Below are 12,465 nucleotides of genomic sequence, written 5' to 3'. Positions count from 1 at the left end.
GTCAGCTCATGAATGCCTAGAATATCAGCCAGTATGAGTCCCATTTCATTTGGAACAACTTCCAATTTTCCTATATCCATACTGCATGCATTCAATGTTTTAATTATCAATGGATGTTTTCAGCTGTTTCTCATTTGTAAGTTGTGCCAAAGTGAGTAAATGAAGGTACCAAAATCTTTGCTCCATCCACAACGTTAGGTCGACTCTTTTAGGGAAGCAGTTCTTTACCTGTCATACTTTAAGTCACTTCCAACCCGAGGGGTGCTTATCCTCCAGCGCTCTATCTCATTGTGTACGTTCTGCTTTTCACAAGTTTACACACGGCTCATTTCTTCCTTCTTCTTGGTCTGTTTTAATCTAAAAGTTCTACTGAACGCTGCCCACGACGGGTGGCCCTATTTTAAATACCAGTGGCACAGCTTCAAACAGCAGCGCAACACGCATGACAAATTTGTTACATGCTATTTGCAATCACCATGATCGGCAGTTCAAAACCACCAGCAGCTCCACAGGACAAAGACTGGGCTTTCTACTCCTGTCAACAGGTAACAGTCTCGGAAACCCACAAGAGTCGATATGTTCAGCATTGACTGGATGGAAGCAAGTTTATTTTTCTTTGTTATTACTGAAAACAGTGTGAACATTTTTTAAAGTATCTGAACATATCTGATTATTTCCCTGAGTAAAAAATATAACTGGGCCATATATTATGATTGTAATATATTATGATTGTAAAGATTTTGAAATAATAAAGCTCTTCCAAACAAAGTTACCAGAAATAATTGTTGGTTTACAAGTCAATACAAATAAGAGATTTCAAATAAGAAAGATGTTACACATGTTAAAATATTTTGATCGATAAGAGCTTGCAGCACAGGGAATCCAGAACATATAAACCCCTCAAGACCAATAATGAGAGTAGCAATACCAGGAGGGAAAGGGTAAGGTGGGTGGAGAAATGGGGAACTGATCACAATGATCTACATATAATCCCCTCCTCCAGGGGGATGCACAACAGAAAATTGGGTGAAGGGAGACATCGGTCAGTGTAAGGCATGAAAAAAATAAAAATAATTTAAAAATTATCAAGGGTTCCTGAGGGAAGGTGGGGGTAGGGGAAATGAGCTAATATCAAGGGCTCAAGTAGAAAGAAAATGTTTTTAAAACGATGAATTGCAACATATGTACAAATGTGCTTGACACAATGGATTTTAATAAGAGCTATATGAGCCACCAGTAAAATGATTTACGATTTTTTTATCAAAGATCTTAAAAAAGTAAAATGTATCATAATGCATGTATGATTTCCATGCATTAAAGTGGTTCACAAAGTTAATGATATTCACACAAAGCAATATCAATGCAGAATCTTAAATTGTTACAATTTCACTTCATCTGTTTTCCACTTTCTAACCTATACCTAAATTGATACAAAGTTTCTGACTCAGTCACCCTCCTCTAAGGAGACCAGGTGGCACAGTGATTAAGTACTCAAGCTGCTAAAGAAAGATCAGTAGCTTAAACTCATCAGCTGCTCTGCAGGAGAAAACTAAGGCAGCCTGCTTCTGTAAAGATTTGCATTCTTGGAACCCCTTTAGGCTAATGGTCTCAGTTGATTCTATGGCAGGGGGTTTTTGGGTTGCCTTCATTTAGTATTTCCAGAGCATGTCAATTAATTTTCAGAGAAACAATAGTTAAAAGCTCCTGTTTTAAATAGTTACACTTTAACTGGGTAGCTAAGTGACAAATGTGTCATAGAAGAACTACCCTCTACATGGGTTTAAAAAAATCTCATCTAACCTAATGCCAGCCAAGCTGGAGGATTACCACTATATCAGCATCCTTGGCAAGATTTCTGTATTATCAATTTTTTAACCTTTAAATTTGACAGACAATTGCTAGGGGAAGCCAGCCCCTCACACATCATTACGGGTACGGTAGGCGCTATTGTACAGCAATAAGTAAAGATTATAGTAAAGTTATAGAGAGCATGAGAGATAGAAGAGAAATATTGAAATAAATGGAGTCAGACACATTTCATAGTAGCATGCTCACCTCAGCCCCGCTTGGTGGTCCACATGGACAGAGAGAATCTTTAATGCTAAGCAAGGCTTTTATATTCTACGGGAACATGCAAGCCTCCTAATTACAGGTGAAGACATATGTCACAGGAAGGGGTTGTGCTATAGGTAATACAATAATGGAAGGGGGTGATCTGGGGACATACACGCAATAGGAAGAGGAGGGATCGGGGGTACACATGTGGCCAGATGGGCAGATCCTAGAGTCAGGATGGCAGCTGGATCTCCATAAGAACTATTAGCAGGAGGGTGTAAACCTCACCTACAGAAAGCAAGCTAATGGTTGAAAGCTTCAGGGAGAAGCAAACTTGTCCCCAGCAGCAGGGAGCAGGTCCACCCCTGTGGTGGGATCAGACAGCAGTCTGGCAGCACCTGCCTTCAGGGAGGATGTCTAAACATTTGACCTTCCCCACAGACAATGAACAATATTAAGTTTTAGTTTGTTTTTAAAAGATTTATATATTAAACTGAAAGGACTAAGCAGTATGATGTAATCAGTCCTGCTTTAACCATTTACTAGTTATGGGATCTTGGTCAAGTTACCTAATTACTATTTTCAGAGTAATGTTATGGAGATTAGATAAAACAATCCACTTACTACATGTAACACTCGCATATGTTATTTGCACACAAACATCACAAATGAAGCAAATTGCCTTTGGTGTAAATAACACTTTGATTCACAGTGTCAGCAAATTTCACTATTCTGTGACAGAAGAGTTCCAAGGCAGGAGAATTCTGGTGTTATATGTTATAGCTCCATCATGGCTACTACTAGTTTCATTCCTGTTCGTATCTTTTTCCTTATACTTGCTAAGTTTTGTTCTATAAAATTTTCACCACAATCCAAGATTTTTAAAAGGGAGGAAAAAGGCAATTATCATACAACTTGTGAAACATGGCATTACACCTGAGGATTTAACATGCTCTTTCAGTTAAACTAGGAAATAAAAAGATAGTGGAATTGTAAGAATCAACTCAATGGTAGTGTTTTTGTTGTTTTACTTTGGGGGAGGCTGAAAGGACTTTAGAAAAATCAGTTTAGTACAAACTGCTAGTACAACAGGACTTGTCCAGAGATTCTAAGAATTATTCTTAAGAGTCTTTCACTGAATTTTAATGTGGAATTTTAATTTAATAAGTATTATAACAAAGGCATTCAAAGTAAATGTGGAACAGAACAGATCTTGTGACCACGGGAGAAGTAGTTACAATTTATCACAAGTAAGAGCTTAAAAGCAAATAAAAAGGCTTAAAAACAAAACTAGGACACACACACACACACACACGAACTTTATATCAACAAAGCCATTTAGATCAAGGAAGTGGCACAGCCCACTTCAACTCAAGTCCCCGAGTGAGACGCTACCTAGAGGCCCCTCCAGACTCACGAAGTTGACTGTCTATGAAGCAGGAAGGTGAAGGAGGAAGAAGGAAGATCACAGGCTCCTGGGTGCTGAGTCATGTGGATCCAAGGTCAAAAGGAACATGGCAGGAGCTGACAGCTCCCAGAGCCTACTGAATGCAGGTTCCAGAGCCAGATGCAGAATGCAAGCAAGAAGAAAGGTGAGGAGAAGAGAGGGATCAGTGTCTCTTATAAGTAGGTCATACATCTCCAGGAAACATCATTAAGCTGTGTTCTGATTGAGAGGTTGAATTCCACCAACACCTTCACACAGGTGTATTAAGTTGACATAAACTCTAACCATCACACTTACTGTTAAACCAAATTCAAAGACATTTTACAAGATTCTCTGAGTTCCTTTTTCACATATATTTGGGCAAATGATGGGAAACTCATGACAACAAACACATACTCAAAAAGTGGCAGAGTGAATGGGTGCTAACTGTATTTTTATAAAGTACATGAGAAACTACTGATGACAGTAGCAAAGATAAATTCTGTTGGCATGTTCCATTTTAATCCCTTCCAAAATCTAATCTGATTAATGTTAACAGATGGAGCATGGGCTGGGGGGAGGAGACAATAACAACAGAAGAATAAAAAGTAAAGCAACTGTACAATTCTGTTTGACATGATTGTACTATGGAAATATATATATATGTATAATTTTATAAAATTACAGCCTAAGGAGAAAATAAAAAGTAAAGTCGAGAGACAGAAGCAGTTTCCCCATCAGGCTACTTTGTCTAGTATACTTGTTAAGTATATTACAATTGAGAAAATTATTTACCAAGTTATCAGAGCCTGATAGCATTCAAAGTCAAATGAAAAAAACTAAGCCCCGTTATTCTAATTCTATATGCAGAACAACTCAAAATCTCTAGTACAAAAAAAAATCCCTAGTACCTGAAATAAACCCTCAGGGCTTTGATGTTGGCTACATAAAACTTCACCATATGATTGTCTCTTAATTCAGTTTCCTGTGGAATGTTTGTTGGAGAAATAATGTCAATTTCAAGAAGTCAAGTATTAAAATAAAAATAAGTTTCTGAAATTCAGTGGGTACAATGATGATAAATTAAGGTCATTTGTAAACAAATTGAATTTAAATTGTCTATGGTGTCACCCTAAAATTAAAATGACAAAATACCATTATATACCAAGTAGAAATAAACTTTTCCATACCTCTTCCTCAGTTTTAACAGTCAGCTCCACTGAGCATACTACATTAAGAAAATAAAATTAGCTAAATTCTGTTAACCAGGTGGTTATTTATCATCACTATCATCAGTAATATTGGACATCAGGACTTTTAAAAGTCAGTTTATGCCTCATACTGGAAAGTAGGGGGGTGAAAGTGTAGAAGTACAGAACCATATGCTACCACTCAAGATTGTATGTGTGTGCATCTTTTTGTGTGTCTCTGCTTGTATATTCTCTATCTTTGGAAGGATGCACAAGATACTAACTTCTGAAGAGAGGCATACATGGTGGGGATGGACTGAAAGGGAAACTAGTTTTTTTGGGGCTTTCAATTTTGTACCAAGTACAAGTATGATGTTTTAACGAAATTAAAGCATATTACTAAAATAACATCTTTACTTAAATGGCTACATACACAGTTGAATCTTTGGGAAGACTTAAGGTAAACCAAACAGATGATTATCCTAGCAAGTTTATGTGAGCTCCTCTCTCCAATCAGAAGAAGGCTCTTGGTGGTACAATGGTTAAGCACTAAACTGCTAACTGAATGGCCAGGGATTCAAACCTGGCCAAGGGCTCTGACCCAGCAATTTGCCCTGATAAAAATTAATTACAGCTTAGGCAATTAAACCAGTGGACTAATTGGCCATGAGAACATCAGTCTTCACAACCAAGACCAGTAGAACTATATGATGTCGTCCAGCTATTACTACAACTGTTATGAATAAGATCACACCTTGAGTAGAGTGGCAAGAAAAGGTGGAACAAAACCCACAATCATAAAAAAGACCAGGCTTACTGGTCTCACAAAGACTGCTGAAACCCCCTAGACTATGACCCTTAGTCACTCTTCATGTCTGGAGCTGAATTCAACCCCCTGGTTCAATTTTCAGTCAAACACTAAGCAGGTCTATAAGGGGTACAAGAACATTATGAGGTATGAACAACTTAGAATAATCACCCATTTATTTGAGATCAAAGGGACAGCATTTTCCCAAGAAAAAAGTTCAGAAGGGTTAGAATGGGGAGCAGAAAAGGAAAGCACAGACAGGAAGGGGGTACGTGGCAGTGCAATGACTAGGATGAAGCAAAGTGTGTATGAACTGTTGAATGTAAAAATAATGGTCTATTCTTTAGATCTCCACCCAATTCATAAGAAAACATTTTGTTTAAATTACACCTTAGGAAACCCAATGACAACACTATCAATGAAATGGCCACAATGGCAACAAAGTCGGACTATCATATAGGTTGAGAACCAACTCAATGACATATAACAACCCAATTAAAATATTCCAGTATTTTCCTGGAAACATTCACAAGAAGGAAAAATAGTCTAATCCTTTCTTTTTTTTTAAGATTGCAAATGTATTTTATTGTGTAAGCAACAATCAAAATATATGTGTTACTGATTTATTCCAATATTAAATGGGAACTTAACAAAATTTGTCCATTTTGATGTATTCTTGTACAACTTTGGAATCTGCAAAGACCCTGACTAAAGAAACGGAAGTAATTGCACAACTGAGACCGAAGGTGTTACAGTGCTGCAAATGATGCCAGATGTCTTACATTTAACCAAATACACCTTCAGAGGTCCCTTGATTTTGAGCAGTAGGAACAATAGAGGAACAGACACTGCCAGTATCACGGTTCGCTTTGTACACGGCTTTATTTAAGTACCACAGTATCCAACAGAGCGGCTAAACACTGGACAATATTTGAAGTCATGAGCACATCCACATGTTCTTCCAAATGGCGTTTGGGATCCTGCTTGCCAACATTCTTTATTGCCAGCTGTTCAGGTGTCATCTTATCCTCTTCCTCTACAGCCTTATTGTAATTCTTGGCTAATTCCAACATCTCTTTTACCACTGATTCATTGTGTTTACAATGTTCACTGTAGTCCTGAAGTGTCAAGCCTTCCATCCAACTCTTCTTATGCAAATTTAGCAACATCTTTTGTTCCAGTTCATTTTTCCGATAGTTAATAGTTATGGAGTAGTAATGTCTGTTTAGTCCATGAATTAATGCCTGAATAGATGGCTTGTTTAAGTGACCCAGATTTGAAGTTGTTTGTCTTGGTTCATGTCCTAAGACCATCATATTAGCATTGATCAATCTGAAGGCATCAATAACAACCTTTCCTTTTACACTCTGAATAGGATCCACAACCACTGCCACAGCTCTCTCCGACAAGGCTTCAAAGCTCTGCTGAGTGTTGATATCCACACCAGAAAGCCAACAACCAAAGCCAGGGTGACTGTGACACCAACCAACAACCATCTCAGGCCTTCCTGTCTGCTTCAACATATCCAACATTTTGGCTTGGAACACTGGATCAACGGCCTCCACACTTACCCCTGTTCCTGACTGTGGCATTGCAAACACATCAATCACTCTGACGGTGTAATCGTCTACAAACTCTCCAAGCATCAGACCCATAACTTCCATTGGCACTCCAGCACGACCATGTTTTAGCATTTTTAATAGCGCCAGAGAAGAAATATAGACTTGTTCCGCTGTGTCCACGGCAGGAGCATCAGTAGGTGGTCCCTGGCCCAGTCCAGGCATACCTCCTCCAAGTCTAAGAAGTCTGTCCATATTTCTGGTCAGTAAATACAACTCTTGAGGTGTTAATTTGCTGAATTTTATAAATTTCTGCTTAGCTTAAGTTCTTGCTAATTCTGGCAGACGTATTTTTTCCAAGGTTTTGTTCCCTCTCACCTGAAAGCGAGCGAAAGACGGGAGGACGCGGTCTAAACCCTTGGCTTGAAGCTGCCGTGACGAAGCGCGGCAACGGTGGCTCACACTTGGCCCGGTTCTGGTCCTGTGAACCGGCGATGAATCAGCCCGATTCCATTCAAAAGAGTCGCCTGGGCCGCTGCCGCGAAGCCAGTCTAATCCTTTCTAATAGTCTTCTTAAACCAGTTCATATCTAGTTTGACTTCAAAACCATTAACAGAAACAGTAATTAACATTTGGTTTTAGTCTCTTTACCACACAGCTTTTACAAACTACAAGGAGCACAAGAGATAAATTTGATCTTTGTGCATAAATTGAGAAGTTGGTCCCAGACATCTAATTTTATTAACTTTAACACTCAACTTTCTAAAATATCAGTGCTAATATAAACTAATGTTCCCCTTTTGTAACTTTTTTAATGGAAAGAGCTTTAAAATGGGTCCAAAAGGAGATCAAGTGATAAGATAATGCATTTTGACCTATGTTTGCCATAATCGACTCTGAAATGTTTGTGGCTCAATACATGTATGGATCCTATAAATGGGTTTTGGACTTCCACTGTCATCCATAGCCTGATGCTATTCCTTCCTTTAGATTTTGATTATATTATTTACAATCCTTGGGTCATACAAGCTGGTGTGCTTCTTCCTTGTAGACTTTGCTGAGACCTCACTTATATAGCTGCTTGTTTGAAAACTAGTCTTTAACACTAGTTTTCTTATATACTTACTTATCTTTACTGAAACAGGTCAAATTGACACGTGAACAAAACAGCATTTTCTTTAAAAAGACTCATCTTTCTCCCGCAGAGTGGCTGGTGGTTTTTAACTGCTAACCTTGCAGTTAGCAGCCCAACAACCTGTAGTGCACGATGCCCTCAGGGCTCACATTAGTCCATAAATTCTGGGTCAGCTAATTGGGCTTGAATTTTGCAGGCAAACATTATTGAGAAGCTCTGTATAAGAATATGATTTAAAATTGTCCTTAAAGATGATGTATCTAGCAATTGTGACCCTGCCAGCATTTGAAACACCAGTGACATAGCTTTCCGCATCACAGCAACACACCAGCCACCACAGCACAACAGAAATCATGATCATTGGAGAAAAGACTGAAGTTGTCAAAAATTTCATCTTGCTTGGATCCACAATCAACGCTCACGGAAGTAGCAGTCAAGAGCTCAAACAACACGTTGCATTGAGTAAATCTGCTGCACAGAACTTCTCTAAAGTGTTGTTGAAAAGCAAGGATAAAAAAAAAAAAAAGAAAAGCAAGGATGTTACTTTGAGGACTAAGGTACGACTGATCCAAGCCACATTTCCCATCTCTTCATATGCCTGTGAAGGTTGGACATTAAATAAGGAAGACCGAAGAAGATTCAAAGCATGTGAATTGTGGTGCTGGCAAAGAATATTGACAGTATCATGGAATGCCCAAAGAACAAACATCTGTCGTGGAAGAAGTAAAGCCAGAATGCTACTTTGAGGCAAGGATGGCAAGAGCTCAGGTCACGTACTTTGGACATATTATCAGGAGAGATCAGTTCCTGGAGATGATCATCATGTGGAGGGGCAGCAAAAAAGTGGGAGAGCCTAGACAAGATGGATTGACACAGTGGCTGCAACAATGGGCCCAAACAAAACAATTGTGAGGAGGGTGCAGGAGCATGCAGTGTTTTATTCTGCCATACAGAGGATCACTATGAGTAAGAACCAGCTCGATGGCAGTTTACAACAACATCCCATTATGGGATTAGGAGCGCTGGAACATGAGAGCCAGCAGTGCTAGTTTTCAACTGCTGCTATAGATTCTCCAGAGACAAAGGCCATCAAGTCAGCACTGTCTCCAAAGACCCCCTGTAGGTTTCTAAGACTGTAATTGTTTATGGGACTAGAAAACCCAGTCTCTCTCCCAAGGAGCTGCTGGTGGTTTTGAACAGCAGACCATGTGGATTAAAGTCCAATGCGTAACCACTATACTACTGGGGCTCCAGTTTAATCAATATATATAATTTTTTTCTATTAAAGCAGACATTGTTGATGATATTAGCTACCGTATATACTCGAATATAAGCCGACCAAAGTATATGCCGAGATACCTAATTATTACCTGGGAAACCAGAAAAACTGACTGACTCAAGTATAAGCCTAGGGTGGAAAATGCAAAAGCTATTGGTGAGTTTCAATAATCAAAACAAATGAAAATAAAATTACTAAAAATTGAGACATCAGTGGGGTAATGTATTTAAATATTTATTTTAAACAAAAAAACACAAATAAAAGGACAAGTCATTTAACATTAGTAAACCAGCACAGTAAGTGGAAAATAGGTTCAACAAAAACAATAAGGTATCAACAATGATACCTTAATACTATTCCCTGAGCTCAATCAGCAACCAAGCTAAAATGTAAAGAGTTAAAAATCCTTCAAAACTGGATTCCTCATCATCATCCGTATCCCAATGTTCAGCTGGTGTGAGGTCATCATAGACGCTGTCCTCACTGAGATTGCCGTCATCACCATCACTGCTGTCATTTCCATACAAAGTGCAGTCTTCACTGCCATCCATAGCTTTACTAATACTACATTTCTGGAAGGCACGTCGCACCATGTCTTCTGGAATGTCTTCCCATGCCTCTCGAACCCACTTTGCTATTAACTCCATGTCAGGCTTCATGAGATTTCCTCCTTTTGTTAGTCAGGCTTGACCAGAGGACATCCATTCATGCCACATCCTTCGCACACACGGTCTTTAAAAGGCTTTTTCAAAGATACCCGTCATAGGACGGCTCTGATTGGTTAGATGTGAGTAAACAAACATTCAAAGCCCTGCAGTGTCAGCGGGGCTTTGAATGAACAGCGGAGAAACAGCAATCACCCCCGAGCTAACAGGCGCTGGTCCATTACCTCAGGGGGCCCCAGTGAGATGTATATAAGCCAAACTCCAGTTTTTCAGTACATTTTTTGCGCTGGAAAACGGCTTATACATGGGTCTATACGGTAGTTTAAGGAAGAGTGGACTTGTGTTTTTGCAAATAAAACACATACTAAAATTGTAAGGTGAGATTGCAAAAAAAATCTGGTGATGGACAGACTGTACTTTGTGAGTCTGAGGGACACTTGGTCACTGAAAGACAACCAAGAAACCAAGGGACATTTATGAGGTATCTGTATATTACAAAAGTGATTGGATTATAATCTAGTTAATTTTGTGCGTTCTTTAAAGGTGTCAGAGCACCTATGTAGAATTCCAACAAGCTTTTCTTGCCCAACAGCGACAACTTTCATTGCTGCCCCTACTCAACAATAAATGAGCTCCTAAGTGTTGTAGGTACTGAGAAAACATCAAGGAACAAAGTTCCCTGCGCTCCTGAAGTTTACATTCTAGAGGTATTCAAATCCCACCCACCAACCTACCACATGAAAGGAGAGTTAGCAAAAGCCTTTTAGAAATCCACCTGAGTCATACTCTCACACTGCAAGATTTCTGAAAATAATTCACAGATTCACAGACTCAGAGTTGGGAAAGACTTTGGAGATCCTTTCAACTAAGAGAGAGAAACACTCTGCTACTAATAGGAGAGCCAGATTTAGACAGCCAGGTTCAGTGCACTTTGCAATATAACACCAAGCTGCCTATGGTAAGGTTATCCCAGAACTCGCTGCGATTGCCTTATTTTTCTAGGTCTCACAACCTTTTTCACCTCTGATAGTGTTATTTGAGTTTTCCTTTTCACACAGGTTTCTTTCTGCCTTAGTTACAGGTTCTGGCTTTCTCAAGTTTCACTTTACCAGTGAAAAAAGAAAAAAGAGAAAAGAGATGCTATAATGGGGCGAAAGTAGGTTCCTGAGTTACTTGTTCAATGTATACATAGTTTCAGGCAATGTGCAAAACGGAAGGAGAGGATGGCAAAGTGGGAGTACTTTTCAGAACACTCTTTCTCCTATTTTTATCTTTATCTTTATCATGCCCCAAGAACAAAGACGGGAAATTTGATACAAAAGTTCTCCAGAGTTGTTGGCTATAAAATATAAGTGAGAAGATATTCAGAGGTAAGTAGTAAAAAACAGTTTGGTATTTAGGCTCAAAGAAAAATCAAATTATAGCCTATATCATTTGAAATATGTATGGTCCGTTCAATTGTCTTCATGAACCATAGCCTCCTTCCTGTACCCTGAGTCCAGAACCAGATGGGGGCTGGCTACCACTGCTAAACAATCTGATCAGGGTTATAAACCATGAATTCTGATAGAAAGTAGGAAGGAGAGAGAGAGAGAGAGAGAGAGAGAGAGAGAGAGAGAGAGAGAGAGAGAGAACGAGAACACAGAACTTGAGAAAGAGAGAGAGAGAACAGAACTTGAGATTCTCAAAAGAATTCAGACTTACTGGACCCATTGGGACCAGAAGAATCCCTGAGATTATCTTTAAACCATGTAAAAAACAATCCCCTGAAATCACCTTTTTAACTAATAGCAGGTTAGATTTAAAGAAAACGTCACCTTTGAGAACAGTATTCTTTAAAGGAACACAGTTACTCTAACATAGAATGAGAAGTAACAGTGAGGTTAAGGTAATGAGAGGGGAGCACTTAGAATGGAACCAATGAGAATGTTGACACATGGGAAGAATGTAACCAGTGTCACTGAACACTGTGTACAAATTGTTGCAGGGAAACTCTTTGCTGTGCATACTTTCACCAAAAATACAATTTTGCTTTTAAGGAAGTGTATAGCACCAATAAAAATATCATTTGCATTATATTTAAGGATGGTTTGTTTTCAAATCTTCTGCCATTTTTTTTTCAGAAAGCACCAAATTAATGTGAAACAGGTCAGTATAATAACTGATGAAATATCAGTGTAATATTGAATGGTATGGTATTATGGTGAGGAATCCTATCACAGGGCAAACATTAAAAAAAACCAAAACACTCCTCCTTCCAAAACAATTATACTCACTTCTTGCTTACAAAATTTTAGCAATCTAAAAAAACTAAAACTAATCCTGTAATCTCTCTGCATCCAGAATAT

The 12,465-nt window shown here is 38.8% G+C and overlaps 1 protein-coding gene and 1 pseudogene across 1 annotated transcript in view; both read right to left on the bottom strand.

Moving 5' to 3' along the window:
• The window catches only part of KATNBL1 (katanin regulatory subunit B1 like 1), a 55,929-nt gene that overhangs the window by 34,930 nt on the left and 8,534 nt on the right, over positions 1-12,465 (bottom strand). The window lies entirely within an intron of this gene.
• Positions 6,111-7,451, bottom strand: LOC142425943 (26S proteasome non-ATPase regulatory subunit 14 pseudogene; annotated as a pseudogene).

This window comes from Tenrec ecaudatus, chromosome 14 (assembly GCF_050624435.1).
Source record: "Tenrec ecaudatus isolate mTenEca1 chromosome 14, mTenEca1.hap1, whole genome shotgun sequence".
Classification (NCBI taxonomy): domain Eukaryota; kingdom Metazoa; phylum Chordata; class Mammalia; order Afrosoricida; family Tenrecidae; genus Tenrec; species Tenrec ecaudatus.
This window is presented reverse-complemented; position numbering and strand designations above follow the sequence as displayed.